The 20025-nt window shown below is 36.2% G+C and overlaps 1 long non-coding RNA gene and 1 pseudogene across 1 annotated transcript in view; one reads left to right on the forward strand and one right to left on the reverse strand.

Moving 5' to 3' along the window:
* LOC125255356 overlaps positions 1-20025 on the forward strand; it is a 65235-nt gene that overhangs the window by 8260 nt on the left and 36950 nt on the right. The window lies entirely within an intron of this gene.
* Positions 10213-12858, reverse strand: LOC125255354 (annotated as a pseudogene).

Below are 20025 nucleotides of genomic sequence, written 5' to 3' on the forward strand. Positions count from 1 at the left end.
TAATGTTTTCATTAGTCATTCCAGACAACCTTGAAACTGAGTTATTGATCTGAAATCAATCTGAGTTGGCTGGTTTCACATGTTTGATGCAGATGAGATTGGGGTTATATAACAGGCTCAGATCCAAACTAAAGACCACATTTAATCAAACATTTATTCGCTGTCAGGTTTGGGAAGGTTTGTGTATGATAACAATAGAGTGAATAAAGAAAGATGAAGTTGCTGAACTCAGGAATGAACTTGCACAGAATGATTTTGCTGTTTCATTGTGTCCCTGTATGAGGAGAGGCTGTAGTTCATCAGATTCTCCAGCAGGTGGCGCTGTAATCTAATACATGTGGCTGAAACACTTTCTGCAGGTCATGATGACTTGCAGGAGCTTCAGTTTTCCACACATAAATCAGTCCAGCATTTTATTTAATTTTAGATGTAAGAAATGTACACTGTATTGTGATTCTGACCTCTTTTCTGGCACTTTTTGCAGTTTCTTTCACCGTGTCGATGCTTTATACTGCAGACGTGATGCAAACTTTAACATTATTCTTCTGCTGATGAGAACTGATCTTTACATCTGAACATGCAAAACTAGCTCATAATGGTTTACGTATTTAGTGTACAGTAGAAAAGTTTAGGGTCAGTACATTTTTTTTTTTTTTTTTTTTTTTTTTAAATTTCAAAGAAATTAAGACTTATTCAGCATGGATGCATTGCAGCGAATCATCATATTAGAATGATTTCTGAAGGATCATGTGACACTGAAGACTGGAGTAATGATGCTGAAAATTCAGCTTTGTCATAATTTCAACTTGGTATGTCGTAATTTTGACTTTTTCGTAGTTTAAATTTAGTATGTCATAATTTTGACTTATCTCAATTTCAACTTAGAATGTCAATTTTGTCTGTCATAATTTCAAATTAATGTCATAATTTTGACTTTTTTATCATAATTTAAATTTAGTATGTCATAATTTTGACTTTTTATCTCATAATTTCAATTTTGTGTCATAATTTTGGCTTTTTATTCCAATTTCAACTTAGAATGTCAATTTTGACTTTTATTCTCAATTTCAATTTAGTGTCATAATTTTGACTTTTTATCTCATAATTAAAATTTAGTGTCATAATTTTGACTTTTTATCTCATAATTTCAAATTAGTGTCATAATTTTGACTTTTTATTCCAATTTCAACTTAGAATGTCAATTTTGACTTTTATTCTCAATTTCAATTTAGTGTCATAATTTTGACTTTTTATCTCATAATTAAAATTTAGTGTCATAATTTTGACTTTTTATCTCATAATTAAAATTTAGTGTCATAATTTTGACTTTTTATCTCATAATTTCAAATTAGTGTCATAATTTTGACTTTTTATCTCATAATTAAAATTTAGTGTCATAATTTTGACTTTTTATCTCATAATTAAAATTTAGTGTCATAATTTTGACTTTTTATCTCATAATTTCAAATTAGTGTCATAATTTTGACTTTTTTTTCCAATTTCAACTTAGAATGTCAATTTTGACATTTTATCTCAATATCTACCTATTTTAACTGTCATAATTTCAATTAAGTGTCATAATTCTTACTTTTTATCATTAAAATTTAGTATGTCATAGTTTTGACTTTTTCTCAATTTCAATTTATGTATGTCATAATTTCGTCTGTAATAATTTTAATATGTCATAATTATAATATGTCATAATTTTGACTTTTTATCTCATAATTTTGACAATCTCATAATTTCAAATTAGTGGCATAATTTTGACTTTTTATTATAATTAAGATGTAGTATGTCAAAATTTTGACTTTTTCTCAATTTCAACTTATGTATGTCATAATTTTGTCTGTCATAATTTCAACTTAATATGTCATAATATGGCTTTTTATCTCATAATTAAATCTTAGTATTGACTGTCAAAATTCAGCTTTGATCACAGGAATAAATTATATTTTACTACATATTCACGTAGAAAACTTAAAGTGTAATAATATTTCGTAATTGTTTTTGATCAGATAAATGCAGCCTTGGTGATCACGAGAGGCTTGGTTAGAGTCAGGAGCTGCACAGATCTCGTGTCTCGTATAGAGCATCTGTTCTGCAGTGATGATGATCCTGTCAGTCATTCTCCATGATAAGCGTTAAGTATCATGTCAGGAAGAAGATAACACACCCGTCGTCTGCTCTCAATCTCACCCGACACGCTCGCATCAGGCTCTCGGTGAAGTCTGAGGACAGCAGAGATCAGGGAGATCATGTGATCGGTCGCATCTCAGGTTCCTCTTAAAGCGTGTGACGGCATTCGAGCCTGATGGCTCTGCAGTTTAACGCTTGAACATTTTTATGGACTTTTCCTCTGGATTGACTTCAGAGACGCGTGTCAGAGTGACTTATGGGCTGAAAGCGAGTCCAGAGCCTGAAAGCCCAGCTGGCATCCATCAGCCCAATGAAACCGATAATTGGGCAACATTTTGAAGGCTGGTATTTGTAATCGAGTCGCTGGAGCCTGTATAAAGGCCGCATTGAGGAGAGGCGTTAAACGCTTTCTGCTGAGCTTTACATGTGAGCGACTCGACAGTAGAGCCTTCATCAAAGTCTTCCTCTGATCTCAGATCAGCAGAGCCGTGCTTCTGTAACAGGCCTTTATCTGTGTCGGCGGCGTGAAAAGTTGAAGTTACGACATACTAAGTCAAAATTATGACCGTAATGAGAATAAAAAGTAAAAAAATTATGACAAAAGTCGAAATTATGCATACTTTGTCTAAATTATGAGAATAAAGTCAAAATTATGACAAAAAGTTGAAAGTGACAATTGATGTAATAATTTAAACTTATGCTTTAAATTCGACTTAGTATTTCGTAATTTTGACTTTTTATCTCCTAATTATAACTTTTTGTCAAAACTGACTTATAATTATCACTTAAGTCACAATTTCAACTGTCAGAACTTTATTTCATAATTTTGACTTTTTATGTCATAATTTCAATTTAGTATGTCATAATTTTGACTTTTTATCTGAATTTCTATACTTAATGTCATCACTCTGAGCTTTTATCTCATAATTTCAACTTAGTATGTCAAAATTTTGACTTTTTATCTCCTAATTATAACTTTTTGTCAAAATTGAAAATTTCAACTGTCAGCTGTTTTGACTTTTTATCTCAATTTCTATACTTAATGTCATCACTTTGAGCTTTTATCTCATAATTGCAATTTAGTATGTTGTAAATTCAAGTTTTTATCTCCTAATTTAGACTAAATATTGTATTAATTGACATCATTTATAATTATGACTTCAATTTAGTGTGTCATAGTTTTGACTTTATATCTCTTAATTATGACTTGAGTTAAAATTTCATCTTAGTATGTCAAAATTGCAACTTAATGTCATAATTTTGACTTTTATCTCATAATTTCAATTTGTCGTAATTTCAATTTAGTATGTCATACATTTGAGTTTTTATCTCATAATCTCAATTTAGTATGTTGTAAATTCAAGTTTTTATCTACCAATTTAGACTAAATATTGTCATAATTTTGACTTTTTAATTGACATAATTTATAATTATGACTTGTTATAATTTCAATTTAGTGTGTCATAGTTTTGACTTTATATCTCCTAATTATGACTTGAGTTATAATTTCATTTTAGTATGTCAAAATTTTGCAACTTAATGTCATAATTTTGACTTTTATCTCATAATTTTTATTTTTCTCATAATTGTTTTTATCTCCCAATTTAGACTAAAGATTGTCATAATTTTGACTTTTTAATTGACATAATTTATAATTATGACTTGTTATAATTTCAATTTAGTGTGTCATAGTTTTGACTTTATATCTCCTAATTATGACTTGAGTTATAATTTCATTTTAGTATGTCAAAATTTTGCAACTTAATGTCATAATTTTGACTTTTATCTCATAATTTTTATTTTTCTCATAATTGTTTTTATCTCCCAATTTAGACTAAAGATTGTCATAATTTTGACTTTTTAATTGACATAATTTATAATTATGACTTGCTATAATTTCAATTTAGTGTGTCATAGCTTTGACTTTATATCTCCTAATTATAAATTTCAACATAGTATGTCATAATTTTGACTTTTTATCTCACAATTTTAATTGTCTCCTAATTATGAATCTAAACTTAGTATGTCATAATTTTGACATTTTTTTTATCTCATGATTTCAACTTAATATGTCATAAGTTTGACTTTTAAGCCATAATTATATTTTTAAAGTCATTATTTCAACTTTTCATCTCACAATCATGATTTGTGCTTCCATACGCAGCAGCTCGACATCGAGACGATGAAGATGATGATGATGATGATGATTCTGCGTGTTTGATATGATATTTCTATAGCAGTCGTGAGCTGGACTCTGGTAATCTCGTCCTGATCCTCGTTTCAATTGAAACGTAACTTTCACGGTCCTCTCCAGACGCTGGTGTTCAGCAGCACATGGTGTGCTCATAAATGAGTGATTTCACCCCTGAAACAATATTTGAGGTATTCAGAGCAGAGGTCAGATATGGCAGCGCTCTGCTATATTTGTTTTTATGATGCCATATTTTGTGTTTATGTGGAAAGCAGCGCTGCAGAAGATTCATGCGGCTGTCACTGACGTGTTATTGCCAGCAGAGCTCAGATGAAGCTCTCGTGTAGTTTTCACATGTTTGCAGTGTTTCTCATATCTCGTGTTCAGAATGAAGCACCTGCATACTGCAATCATCCTGAACAACTTCATACAGCCGCGTTCCTGATTATCCTGATGGAACAAACATGTTCTCTGACGAGTTTCTTGACTTTATTTATTTATTCATGCTGTGAAGCAGCAACAGTGAAGACGGTGTTTGTCTCTGATGGCTTCTAGCAGAAGTTCCTGTATTCAGAAAACATTTGGTAACTCTTTATTTGTGTCCTTCTTACATATGTTGCATGTACTTACTGTAGTATTAATGCTAAATTAAGCATAATTACATGCAACTAACCCCAACTCTGATTATACATGAAGTACTTAATTATTATTACTCAGTATGTAAATGTAAAACCCTACACTAAAATCTATACTAAGTATACTTCAAATCCATTAACATTGACATATCACTTAAGACGTACTGATATAAAATTATAATTAAACTTTATTTGGAGTATTTTTTTATTGCACAATGCACATTTCTCAATATTAGGCCTATAAAAAGTGTTTTAGATATTTAAAGTGTACCTGAAGTATACTTGCATTAGTTCCACTTCAGCACAATTAAAAATATTTCAGTATATTTTAGTTGGACCTCAGCACTGTTTCTGCACAATTAAAGTGCATTAAGTACAAAATGAGTTGCTCCAATTTATAGCAGACTTTAAGTATACCAGTTTAGTATATCAAATGGGTATTTTATATTAAGCACATAAATATGTAAATGTATTTGTAGTATACTTAGAACAAAATAAATGTATTTCAGATACATTTTAGCATTTTTCGTCACTAGGGTACCTTAAAATAAAGTCTAACCAAACATTTTTTTTTTATTTAGCAAGGATGCCTTAAATTGTTGTGACAATAAAGACATTAATAATATTACAAAAGATTGATTTCAAACAAGTACTGTACTTTTGAAATTTAATTTATCAAAGAATGCCCAAAAAAGTAAAAATATTAAGCACAACTGTTTTCAACATTGATAATAATCATAAATGTTTCTTGAGCATCAAATCATCATATCAGAATGATTTCTGAAGGATCATGTGACACTGAAGACTGGAGTAATGATGCTGAAAACACAGGAATAAATTACACTTTACTATATATTCACATAGATATACATTGGAATAATATTTCACAATTTTTACTGCGTTTTTGATCAAATAAATGCAGTCTTAGTTGATCGCTTAAGAAAGTAAAAAGGCTCAGTTTTGATGTGATGTTGACCTGAGATGAAGTGTAATGAGTTATGAAGTCACTGCGTTTAGTCTGAGAGGAATGTGTCGAGTGTTCTGTCGGACAAACACACACATGCAACCGTTTCACAAAGACAGCGCATCAATCTGGGCTCGAGAACGGACATCTGTTTCCCTGGAAGTGAAATATTACAGCGGCGACTGCTGTGCTGTCTTTGGAGGGACTGTTGAAAACAGCCCTGAGAAAGTCTTTGAGAGTCGATGCCAAACCTGATTTAAACACCTCAGCGGGGAGAATCTGGACTGCAGTTTCGACCCGAAGCACGAACATCCGCGGCGCTGGCATGACTCACTGCGCTTAAATACTCTGGAAATTACGGTGTGTGTGTGTCTGTGGTGGAGGCCTGCGTGTGTTTGTGGAGTGCTTGTTGAGACTTCATTTATCTTACTCACTGCACATGTGTTTAGAGGTAAGAGTTTCCATGTGTGCCTATGTTTAAGTGTGTGTATGTGTGTGATGCAAAGTGTATTTGTATCCAATCTGTGGCTAATTTTCAATCTCCACAGACTTGCAGAAAGCGCCCCGTCATTAATCACCTGCGCTCAACGCTTCAGTGGCTTTAAAACAACTGTGTAACTTTGCACATTTTCTCACTTCACCCAAAAAAACTCATATTTCATGTTAGGGTTCCACAAAACACCTGATGCCTCAATATAAAATCTCCTGCTACAGACATGGATTGTACTTCAGATCATTAGCTTCAGTTTCACCTCTTAAAAATAATGGTTCCATGAAGAATCTTTCCATCTTTATAGCAGAAAAAGGTTCTTTAGATTAATAAAACACATTTTTTTAAGGGTTCTTCTGTGGCATCGCTGTGAAAGCTCTCATTGGGAACGTTTATTGTAGCAACATGCACAGAACACCCTAGCAACTGCATAGCAACGCTGTGTATGTGTAGCAGACAGAAGCGCAGCTGTAATGATTCTATAAACACGCCGTCAGAGTGAACGATCATCTGTGTATAATCTGGGATATTTGTGTTGACGACAAGATGATTTATGGATGACAGACTTTCACTCTTCCAATATGTGAGAGTGTGTCTGTTTGTGTATGTTTGGAGATTTACAGCATGCACAAATCATCTTCATCTTCTTTATCTGGGTCTGGTTTTCCAGTGAAATTATCTAAACATCCTCTCAACAAGGTAAAACGAAAGATTTTATGTTGAGAGAAACGGTTATTTTCAAACTGTAAATCTAACACATTTTAGTGGGTTTTTTGGGAACGATAAATTAAAAAATGGTGAAATTTGGCACACAGATTGATGACGGTGTGAATATAACTCGCACCAATTTTGGAGTTTCTAACTTGATCCCTCTAGCGCCACCAACTGGCCAAAGTTGCACTTCTGTTAAAGCGAATAACTTTTGAACTGTAAGGGCTAGAAACAAAATTCTTTTTTCATCAAGTCTTTTTTACTTCTCAATCTTGTCATTTTTGGATATTTAGTTATTTTACAGGAAAACAAGACAAAAACGTAATGACTTTTGTGCCGAGTCGTGGTTTGAGCAGCTGACCGCCGGTGGTTCGGTGCACTGAAAGATTCATCGACGGGCTGAAGCACATGAGCGCTTGTTGTTTTGTGTTACTAACATATGAACATGTGGTCAGTCGGTGGTCAGGTCTTCATGTCGGATCAGCAGGAGTCTAAAAGAGTCGTGCGTTAGACTGCCAGCTCAAGCATGTTTGGACCTAAAGTGCTGTGGGTTTGGTTTGTAACTAAAACATGCTGTCTTTTAAATGCATGTGACTCCTGGAGTCTGTCAGGATGAATATTTAAAGGAACTGTGTGATTTAAGTTTGCACGCCGCAGTACACATGGTAATGCAAACGTTTAAGCCAAAAACATTGCAAAAATGCACAAAAACAAAAAATGTGGTGTGGCAAAAAATGCCCATATATGCTCCATTTAGCCTTTTGTGCTGGCTTTAGTTGTGCTTTTTCCAATGAAAGGAAGATTTCTTGGATATACATGTCTTGTTCTAATTTGGTTAAAAAAAAATACTGATTTTTCAGGTCCTAATAATAAACCTCTTTAGCTGAATTCTGCATTTAAATACGACTCTGTTTCTCCGGAATATCTTTGCATTTAAGGTAAAATGTCTTATACCAGCCTAATTATAAACAACCAACATTTCCCATATATATATAATTTTACATGTGCTTTGCCTGAATATGAATTCAAAAATTGTGTGTACTTTACATGTATATGTTTATATTACATAATAGTAGTTCATTAGTGGCCAAAAGTGACGTCCAGAGGGAATATTTGTTTTTAATGACCCTACAAGTTTGATGAAACAATCAAAGTATGAGGAAAATATTTTATGTTTTTTTAAATATGAGGGAAGAACAAAACTTTAAACTTGATTCAGGTATTACATTATTTGGCAAAAAAGACAAACTACAGGTTTTATTTTACTGTGCAAAAAATAAAATGCATATAAAAACAAAGAGCTGAGAGGAAAAAGCATACATTGACTACAACATAATCAGTTATTAATATTTTGTTGGTTTTCTCTTGTTTTTGCATGTTCATAATGGCCAAAAATTGTCGCACAATTTGTCATGTTTCATTGCATTATCACAAATAAAACAATCGACTCCAAGCACAACCATGCAATATGACTACAAAATCTGGTAACACTTTATTTTAGTGCCGTAGTTACACGTTACTACATGTACTTACTATAGTAATAACATTAAAGTATGCATATGTGACTAACCCTAAACCAAACCCTAACCCCAACTGTAACGGTATAGTAAGTACATGTAGTTAATTAATAGTTATTTGAGTAATTACAAAGTAACTACGGCACAAATCTTTAACACATTTTTAATAATACTTGAAGAAAGGGTTAATGTCACTTTTGGCCTCTACTGTATGATATTATGCACACTACTCATGTGTTTTTTCATAATTCTGACGACTTTCATATTTGCATCAGAGAGTGTGTCCAAACGTTTGACGTGTTTAAATCAAAAGAGACGTGCAGGAATTTTTCGGAATGATTAAATGTCGCTTTGTTCCATCAAGCTCCAGTTATTATTGAGATGTTTTTCCTCCATGATGAACACGAACCTGTGATTGTCCATGAATTATTGATCATAAAGACTTGCTAAATTAAACCACTAAATAAATCTGTCATTTCTTCTGATGTTCAGACAAATGTGAAGGAACGGTTTGATGCTCTTCTGGAGAAATATATTGATGGATGTTTTATTTTCAGCAGGAAAACTGATATTTCTTTTATATTGTCGAAAACAAACCATCTGTTTATCGACAGAGCAGAACTTCATGAACCTTTAAATAAATTCATATGCTATTTTATATGCTTAATTGAATGAGCATGAACTACTGATGTGTGATATTAATGATTTACTAATATACATTGTTTCCGTTTTGATCATGTAAACAAATCCCTTCTTAGCATATTTTTAATTCATTTTAATTTCTTTAACAAGGAACAAAACTTTTTAAATGTTTTTTCCCTTTATATATAAAATGTATACATATTCTATTATTTTAGATCTCAGATCTATTATTTTTTATGACCTGATTTATTTAATACTTGTAAAAAGTCATAAAAAAAAATACTTAAAATGGCTTAAAATGGAAGTATTTTAACACGAAAACACTCAGACTTGCACTCATAAATCAAATAAACGTTTGAATTAGTTGTATTTAGTGTTCCTAAATTATTTTCATTACTTTTTTCTTTTGTCAAATCAACTGATAATTAATGTGGTTCAGATAACATAATATTTTGAGTTATCGTTGATTAAACCAATCGCCTTCATTGTATTAACTCAAATTTTTAATTTCAGTGAACTCAATTTTAAGGCAACCAGCTAACTTACTTTTATTATTCATAAAATTATTATTATCGAAGGTTACAATTTAGCACATATACGGCGATGTAGATAATAAATCGAGCCAAACGCAACGTTTAAAATCTTGTTTTTAGTGTCCAAATAAATCAATGCTGCAGATTCGACATACAGAAGTCAGATAGACAAATAAACAGACTGAACTGAGTTACTCTTTAATTGCTGTCGTTTTTCCCTGAGTTGCACAGTAAAAACATTTCTCCCCCACAAACGTTAAAATATAAGTATTCAAGTAAATTTAGAAATAAACATGCAAATTTTGGCTAAGAGACATTACACAGTGCGGCTTGGCTTCAGTCGAGGGTCGTTATATATAAGAGAAGTATCATGTTTAAATAAAGCCATGTGAGTCTTGTTGAAATGTTTTTATTTCATTTGCTTTAAAGCTAGAACTTTAATAAATAATGGTCCACTAGTCCTGAGGTGAACGAAAGCATATAAAAATCACTGATATCCGAGGCCGGGCGCAGTGGTCAGTCTCTGTCCGTACAGCGCGTGTACGGTGAGTAAAACGGGCCCGTGGCTGCGGGCACCGGCACCGGCGCGCCCGGGCTTTTGGCGTACGGGTGGTACCGCGTGCCGAGCCCCAGCGTGTGATGCGGGGTCCTGAGCGCCAGCGGGGCTCCGGGCATGTGACAGGCCGGAAGAGTTAAAGAGTTGGGGTATCCCGACACGAGCTTCTCCGCGAACGCCGTGTGAGTCCGCAAATGGGCCAGAAGCTCCTCGGAGCTGGAGAAGCGCTTGTCGCAGGGTCCGTTGGCGGACACCCAGTTGCAGATGTGCTGCTGGGACTCGCTGGGGAGCATGAAGCCGTACGGGTACAACGGGTGTCCGGGGAACGAGGGCGGGTGCAGAGCGGCGCTGGGATACATGAGGGGGTATCCAGACTTGCTGTCGTGCGAGCTGCTGGATGATAGATGGCTGGCGCAGTGGTAGCTCAGGCAGAACGGGTCTCTGCACAGGCTGCTGGACATGATGGATGGCGGAGAGGCTCCGGCGAGGGGACTCGACCCCGCCTTACTGCTGAGAGCGCCGGACAGCTGAGCATTAATCAACTGACTGCCGCCGCCGCCGCCGGCCTTGCTCGGGTCCAGAGAGAGGAAGGGCTGCGGGTAGCCGGCGTACGCTCCGGGATAGGGGGAGATGGGGAACACGGTGTGGCCGGGTCTGAAGGGTGAAACCGGCGCCACGAGTCCCGACCCGAGAGCCGACGAGGCCGAGGATGTGGGAGCGCTGTCGGGCGTGACCGGTTTGGAAACATCCTGCGGTTTGTTTGCCTCGCTGTTGCTCTCAGTTCTCAGTTCTGGAGTGGAGCTTTTACGTGCTTCGCTTTCCTTTTTCCCTGTTTTATCCACGGACTCCGTCCGTCCAGGTTGTGGAGAGACGGAGCTGCAGGAGCTCGGACTGCCCGTCCGCGGCGTGACCGGCCTGCAGGTGGCGCTCGGTACCCGGAAACCAGATTTATCTCCACCCGTGTCTTTTCTCTCTGATGACTTGGAGTATGGCTTGAAACTAGACTTATCCTCGGCTCCGATGTCGCTGATCTTCAGCGGACTGGATTTGCTGTCCTTGTCCGAGACGACCGCAGAGAGTTTGGTCGAGGACGGGGGATCCGACTTCCCGATTTGGGAGCATGTTTGTGCGAGGAGGGCGAGTGGACTCTTCTTGGCATCCAACTGTGAAAACAGACAGTTTTAGGAGTGTGACAGCTTTAGAATAACACCTACAGAAAATATTGATGCTTTCCACATTAATGTGCATTAAATTAATGACATTTTGTAGGATAAAAAAGGTGCTTGGTGTTGATTTACGTGTGGCACGGCTCGAGAATCTTAAATCTAGAATGCTGCAGAGACATTAAATCAAATGTCATGAGGGTTTTATTATATCTCTCTGTACATGCAATAAAATGTGTTTCCATATGGCAACATGTATGATTTTCCTTCACTTTATATAGCTAAAGAAAAAACGGCATTGTGTGAAGTAGGTCAGTTCTTAAGGAAACCATTAACATGACATATGATGTTTGTTTTTGCATTCGTGACTCAAACTTGACTAAAAAAAACATGCATAAATAGTGTAAAGTAATTTTTTTTTACACTTTCCAGTATTTATGCATTTTTATTCACAAAGCAATTTTGTCTTTGTGTAGTAAATATGAACTTTGTCATACGGCAACTGTTCAGAAATGCTGAAGTTTATAGTAGCCTAATTATTTATGCGTAAAAACATTCTCTAAGGTTGCGCGTAAAAGCTTTTATCGTCACTATTAAATTATAATTATTCACTTGTTTTGAGTTTTTAAGTTCGAAATGTATATTAATGCACAAAATACGCATTGAATTAATTTTACTATAAATTAATACTTTGAGTTGCCATATTATAAGTGTTATCAAAAAATAATAATTCCATTTATAATCGGATTATTTTATGAAGAAGAAAATGGTTTTAACACAAAAGGGTTAATTATAACCTCTGGTGAATATTATTGTATTTTCTACATGCATTCGGCTGAAAATAAAAAGATCGAAGGTGAGAATGTCCTCTTTACCTCGATGGGGCTGACGGGGGTGGACGGCAGCGGCTGCAGATAGTCCGGGTGCAGGATGTGTCCGGTGCGCGCGCTCAGCATTTTCAACACTTTCACGGGCAAACGGCTCGCCTGGCGCTGCGGGTCTGCGGGAGGCAGCGAGTGCGGGAAGGGGTTAAGGTTTCGCTTCTTGTCCCACACTAGATCAACCACACTAAACACGGCAGACTCCGTAGGCAATGTGATCATGTCCCACTTCTCTCTGCGTAATCTGGAAACGCATCTGTAGATGGACAAAAAGTATCTCCCAAGAAGACAAACAAATGTTTTCAAGTATATAAAATCACACACACACACACAAAATATAATCCTCAAAGGTTGTTGCTGGGGAGCAGAGAGAGTTCGGAGCGCATCTTATCTTCCGCGTCGCGCACTCACACTGAGCTCAGCTCACATACCTCGCGTTCACGCGCACCCGAGATTAAAGCCTTCCCCGCCGTCCAATCATATCGCTGCGTGAGGTGATTGACAGGTCCGAGGGATGTGTAGCGTCACCGTTGTGGGCGTTTGTTTTGGCCATGTTGAGGAGGTAAAAACAATCTCTCATCAATAGGCTACATAAAATACATCCTATCTTGTTATAAAACGAATCCAGTATTATCATTCTGTTCATTTAATGTGAACACTGAAAAAGTGGAGCAGGTTTATTAATATATCCTAAACATGAGTGACGGCTCAAAGGCAGGTCAGATGACTTCACTAGTCATCTCATTCTGATATTAGATATGTCTGCTGCTATAAACTATACAAACTATGTAATGCAGAGAATTTAACCAGGCCCAATAAAAAACATTATACTCTGATGACACATCAAATATTTTCAAAAACCATAAACCCAAAGCGTATGAAATGAATTAGAGAAGGAATCATAAATGTCACATCTGGTGATTAAAATGCAAATAAATGGTATTGCGAAGTGTTGGGTGAATTTTAACACGATCAGTTAAACCAACAGAACTCCATCCATCCATCGCTAGGTTAATTGGGCAATTGGGTTTAAAAAAAATTAACCTGGCAATTGAGTTGTTTTAACCCGGCAATTGGGTTACATTTTATTTAACCCAGCAATTGGGTTAAAAAAAATTTTACCCAGCAATTGGGTTGTTTTAACCCAGCAATTGGGTTACATTTTATTTAACCCAGCAATTGGGTTAAAAAAAAATTTACCCAGCAATTGGGTTGTTTTAACCCAGCAATTCGGGTAAAAAAAATTTTAACCCAGCAACTGGGTTGTTTTAACCCAACAATTGGGTTACATTTTATTTAACCCAGCAATTGGGTTAAAAAAAATTTTACCCAGCAATTGGGTTGTTTTAACCCAGCAATTCGGGTTAAAAAATCTTTAACCCAGCAACTGGGTTGTTTTAACCCAACGATTGGGTTACATTTTATTTAACCCAGCAATTGGATTAAATTTTTTTTACCTAGCAAATTTGGTTGTTTTAACCCGGCAATTGGGTTAAAAAATTTGTAACCCAGCAATTGAGTTGTTTTAACCCAGCAATTTGGGTTAAAAAAAATTACCCAGCAATTGGGTTGTTTTAACCCAGCATTTGGGTTAAAAAAAAATTTAACCCAGCAATTGGGTTACTTTTTTTTTTTTTTTTTTTTTTTTTTAACTCAGCAATTGGGTTGTTTTAACCTGGCAATTGGGTTACATTTTATTTAACCCAGCAATTGGGTTACTTTTTTTTTTTTTTTTTTACCTGGCAAATTTGGTTGTTTTAACCTGGCAATTGGGTTAAAAAAAATTACCCAGCAATTGGGTTAAAAAAAATTTAACCCAGTAATTGGGTTGTTTTAACCCGGCAATTGGGTTAAATTTTATTTAACCCAGCATATGGGTTTATTTTTTTAACCTAGCAAATTTTTTTGTTTTAACCCAGCAATTGGGTTAAAAAAAACTTTACCCAGTAATTGGTTGTTTTAACCCGGCAATTGGGTTAAAAAAAACTTTACCCAGTAATTGGGTTGTTTTAACCCAGCAATTGGGTTAAAAAAAATTACCCAGCAATTGGGTTAATTTTTTTTTAACCCAGTAATTGGGTTGTTTTAACCCAGCAATTGGGTTAAAAAAAATGTAACCCCACAATTGGGTTAAATTTTATTTAAATAGGTTGGAAATTAAAAATCAGACCCATAATTACTAGAGTCAACAATAATAATCAAAAGGTGAACATTGCTTAATAAGCAATTTAATAAATGTTAATTTCCAACCTATTTTGGGTTCATTTTAAGCCAGCCATATAGTAATTTTTAAACAATAGTTGAGTTAAATAAAACTGCCCAGCAGGTTGATCAAACATTTAACCCAATCGCTGGGTTAAAACAACTCAATTGCTGGGTTTGTCCATTTTCAACACAGTTTGGATTGTTTTTATCCCAGCATTTTAGTATCTATCTATCTATCTATCTATCTATCTATCTATCTATCTATCTATCTATCTATATTAATTGTTTACTAATCCAGTGTTGATTGTTATGAATTAAAGCGCGCTCCGGAGCCGCTGATGGATGGGCGGCAGATGCTGATGGATGAGCGGGGGTTGCTGTTCTCGGCGGCGTCTGTCAGCTCTCGGTTCTGCCCGTGAGTTATTAGGGCCAGAAACTCCCCCTTTATTGTGCGGGTGATGGATGACGCCCAGCACACGGGCGTTATTCCATAATGGGAACACATTTCAGACGGGCCATATTTCACCACATTTAAGTAGAAAGTTTTGAACGCCTCCTCGATATTTCACATCCCTCTGGCATATTTATGGAAAACTCCATGCATGCAAATGTAATTACACACTACAGCCTGTAGGACTGAACAGTGGCACCAAACACACAGTGCAGGTACAGTTTTATTAAAGCAAAACCTGTTGATTTGTTTTATAAATTGAACTCTGGAGTTTAGTGAATGATAACAGTTTAATATGAGTTCATTTATTTACACTTTTCAACAAGCCTTCAAACGTGTGTTTGATCTTCTGGCTAGAAAGTAGTGCTGCTACTAATAATATCAATCAGTTAGTAACCGACAGTAATTGAGTGTATTGCTTTTATTGGGAATAGGGAACTCAGGAGAGATGTTCATTTGGTAGAGAAGGATCATCTGAAGCTCTGCTCATTATCTTCAGCTCATTAATCTACGCCAGAGACGCATCGAGCAGGACCTGATGGGGTGGTGAAGAACGAGAAAATGCCATTAACCACCGCAGAACACGTGCAAATATATGGTGAGCTGGTTTCCCTGGATGGCGTGTAAATAAATAAACCTGCGTACAAACAAGGGGGAGAAAACACCGTCCGGCTCTTCCTTCTCTTGTAATCCTAACCTGAAAACATGCAGTCATTCTTAAAGGAGGGGTTCAGTTTAACAAACAAATGTGCGTTCAAGAAGTTCAGATTAGTCAAGTGTTGTGGTGTTAAACGTATTATGCCGTTTGTGCTCTGGTGTTCCCAGAATGTCTGTGTCAAAATACGTCACCGATCATTTATTATGCCATGTTTTAAATTCTCATTTTTGAGTGGAAGGAAAAAAATGCTGTTTTAGTGCATGCATCTTTATATGCAAATGAGCTGCTGCTGCTCCCCGCCCCCTTTCCAGAAGAGTATTGAGACTCTTAAAGTCAGACTTCATTTGTCTGAATGTTTGATATTTTGTTCTGAGAAAAGCTGCAGCAGATGACGGTTGATTTTGATATTTTGTTATCTAACATTCACACACATTTAAGTGTCACATGAGTGTCTAAATACATTTTTAAGGGGGTCGCCGTCTCATTCCAGGCGTTTAACGGCACTTGTCAGTGAAGAGTGACGGCCGTAATATTGGCACAGATCGACAGACTGAACCATTAGCCCTGACAGACAGGATTAGACTGCTGAAAGGATTCATTCATGGCTTCTAAGCTGTCATTTTATACCTCCTTTCTCAAGCTGTCAAGATGCCGGAGCTCTTAAGAGGCGTTTTAACCTTGTCACATGACTGCTGTCATCTCTCGCCGTTATCGGACAGAATCCTTCAGACAAACTGTTTGCTCTCTTAGTGTTCGCATCAACAGGTCAGTCTCAGAGCTCGCTTTAATGTGTGCTGCTTGTTAGGTTGGTTTGGTTTAGATGATTCGTACTTTACATGCTGTTGTAGTTGTTGCGGATTGACTTGACGTGTCGAGCAGGTTATTAGATCTGCAGAGAGTCTACAGAGGATTCACATATTTAATGGACTGGGAATCCTGTTTAGATTATGGGTGAAATATGAACACACAAACAGCAAGACACCATTCCAGGAAAAACTGCAAATCGTTTTGATGTTCAGTCAGTGCAAAGTGTTCACAAGTACACAGTTCAAAGGAAAAAGGAGAAAATGCAAATATAACTCAATTACCGATTCAGTTCATTTAAGAAAAATGAAGGTTATTCAACAATTTAGATATTAATCAAATTCAATTCACTCCTTTTCAACTCTGATCACTTGAGCTGTAAACCACCAGTTCTTAATTAATTTGCTGAGAAATTCAAACCAACAATTCTTGAATTGGTTCACTGGTTTGTAAATGAGTCCATATGCAATCAAGAATCCTCAAGCGTTATGCAACTTAGTTCAAAGAGATTTCAAACAAACGTCACGTGACTCAAAACATCATGTAGTTTATCACTGACTGTACAAGATGCACGTACGCTGTGAGGTATATCTGAAATTTGTAGGCTGTTTTTGGGAAATTTAAATTAATTTGATCAGTATAGCTTTTGTATGTAAAAATGCATTAAATAAGAGTCTTTCTTCTTCAAAAATTTGTTTAATTCAATGTGTTACAATCTTAAAAATTAAGGCTCTTGATGGTTCCATGAAGAACATCCACAGAACCTTCCATTGATCTAAAGGTTCTTTATAGTGGAAAAAGATTTTTAAAATGTTTTTAACACTAAGAAAAAAAAAATGGTTCTTTTAACCCTCTGGTGATGTTCAGTCATTTTAGACTGAAAAAAGTTTTGCTGCTTCATTGGAATGGAACGAAACTTTCCACAAGATTTCCACAATCGCTATAATACCACAAAAAATCAATAAAATAACAATCGTGGACTTGATTCAAAAAAGCTAAATGGACATTAAAAAATGACCGCCATAGAAAAAAAAAGTAAATTTTTTTGTGTGCGTACAATCTACAAATCAGCCACAATGCATAAAAAATGAAAAGAGGAAAACAGACACACCCACTTAAACACACACACACAACACACTATTATACACACACAAATGAACTGGTGTGGCAAAATTGAAATCAGGTTGATTAAGCTCTGATAAAGCATTCTTGATCATTTTTGTTACATTTTTGTTGATGTTATGTGTAACAAAATGTCCTTCTCTGTGTTCAGGATTGACTGCAGTAAAATTAATGCAAAAAAAAAAAAAAAAAAAAAATCTAAACCTTTACAAAAAGTAGTCTTTGAGAATGTCTAAAAATATATCCAAATCTACAACTTTATAAAAATAAGTTTTTATGTCTAAAAACAAGTAGAGAATGTATATAGAGCTATATAGGAATCTAGTGGTTACACCACAGCATTACAGATGTTTTTCTTTTTTTCACTCCCACCAGATGGCGCTAATCTGCCTTCAAAAATTGTATTTTCAAAGGAATTGTCTCTATTTTAACATGAAATACTGCTTTAATTGAAAAGTAATTTAAAAAAAAAAACATTATTTTCAATGGGAAAAAAATTAGTACCATGAAATTCTCTCAAAATACAAAATAAAATAATATTATTGAACAAAAATATTGCTTTACAAAGTTACATTTCGGGTGTTTGGTCACTTTTGACTGCGAACAACACAAGTGTGACTCAAATGAACTAAGGTTCTTTAGGGAATCAAAAATGTTCTTCTACGGCATCACTACATACTCCCCCCTTTGAGTTTATTTGCTGTTTCTTGGTAATTATTTGTGAAATTCACTAGCAATTTCTGAGTGAAAATAGTAAATCCTACACCAATTTTTTCAGTGTACAGAAGACAAAGTCATGCAGGTTTGGAACGAGTAAATGATGAGACGGTTTTCATTTTGCCTGAACTTCTCCTTTAAGCTTGAGTCTTAAACTCGGAGCAGACAGGATCCATTACCCGCTAGGTGAGCCGCCAGCCTGCCGACGTGATCTACGGCTGAAAGTGACATGCTTTTGACTGCACCATTCATCTCCAGAGCAGGTGTGTCTCAGGTGCACCTCAGCTTATCCCTCCATCACACTCCTCTCCTTCATTTCTCTGGCGGCTTTAACCCGATCAGGCCTAAGTAACGTCTCAAACTCTCAAAACTGTTCAAGTCAGTCTGAGAGGTGTGACTATAGACAGAAGAAGAGGGTTTCTTTTTAAGGGTGTCTCATTAATTAGTTAAAGCTGTGGACCTCAGAGACTCGTCGGGGAAGGGGAGGAATATAAGACTGAGGGATTACAGACGGACATCCACATTATCAGCAGGTGCGTCCAAGAACTGCCAGACTTTAGTTATGCCTCCGAATACATCTGACGACTCTGGCAATCTCCACTGCCACTGGAACTAATTCCTGCAGCGTGTGAAGCCCGGCGGCCTGACGTCTGCCATATTATTGTCATAAGAACTCTTTGAAACATTCTCATATTCTGAAGGCCCTTCACTTGTACTAATAGTCTTATGAGGATCATTAGGCGCAAAGTTTCTTCAAGGCAAGTCAGTCCGGTCTGCGGCCATCTTGGTCTATGAGAAGGTCATTTGTGTAAGACGGTTTGGTTTAAATGATAATCACACATCAGATCAGATCACACCTGAAACTGTTTTTCCGACTGGTTCAGTTGCTCTTCACTCATGATTGGCTTTTCCACTGAAATTGGGGACGTCCGTTTCTAGAGTCGCCTTGTTGTTTTTGTGAGATCTGAACACCTCTTGTTTGTCCTTGAGTTTCTGACTGATGTCAGTATTGTGTTTTTAGGGCTGCTCGTGGCTGGAAGCGGGTTCTTGTTGCTCCTCGTGCTCGTCTCGGAGCGCTATCAGGTTAAGTGCATTAGCGCAGTGATGGGATTACTGTCACCCGAGTGCCTAGTCCCATCTCCAGCTCTCCCAGTGAATAGTCTTAGCGTGTCTCATGGGCCAGATTAGGGATTACCTGCCGGGAAGCTTCCATCAGGATTATGGGTGGAGAGAGAGGAGGGCTGAGAGCAGTCAGGTGTGGAGGAACACTGTCCCGTCCGGCGCTCCGACAGTCTGGATATCACTGAACTGATATTAACTGTTTCTTTTTTCTTCTTTTCCTTTTCATGACCTTTACTTTTCCCATTTTCATTTTACTGTTTACGTCTCTGTCTGTTTCATTTCCTTCTTTTCTTGTTTCCTTCTTTTTCCATTTCCTTTCCTTTTCTCATTCTTGTTTTCCTCTTCATTTCCTTTACTTCTCTGTCTGTTTCCTTTGTTTTCTTTTCCTTTAATTTCCTTACTTTCCCACTTCCATTTCCCTTTCCTTTTTAACTTCCATTTTCTTCTTTTCCTTTTCACTTCCTTTACTTTTCCCATTTCAGTTTACTTTTTACTTATCTTCCTATTCTCTTCCCATTTGTTCTCAT

This window comes from Megalobrama amblycephala, linkage group LG20 (genome assembly GCF_018812025.1).
Source record: "Megalobrama amblycephala isolate DHTTF-2021 linkage group LG20, ASM1881202v1, whole genome shotgun sequence".
Taxonomy (NCBI): domain Eukaryota; kingdom Metazoa; phylum Chordata; class Actinopteri; order Cypriniformes; family Xenocyprididae; genus Megalobrama; species Megalobrama amblycephala.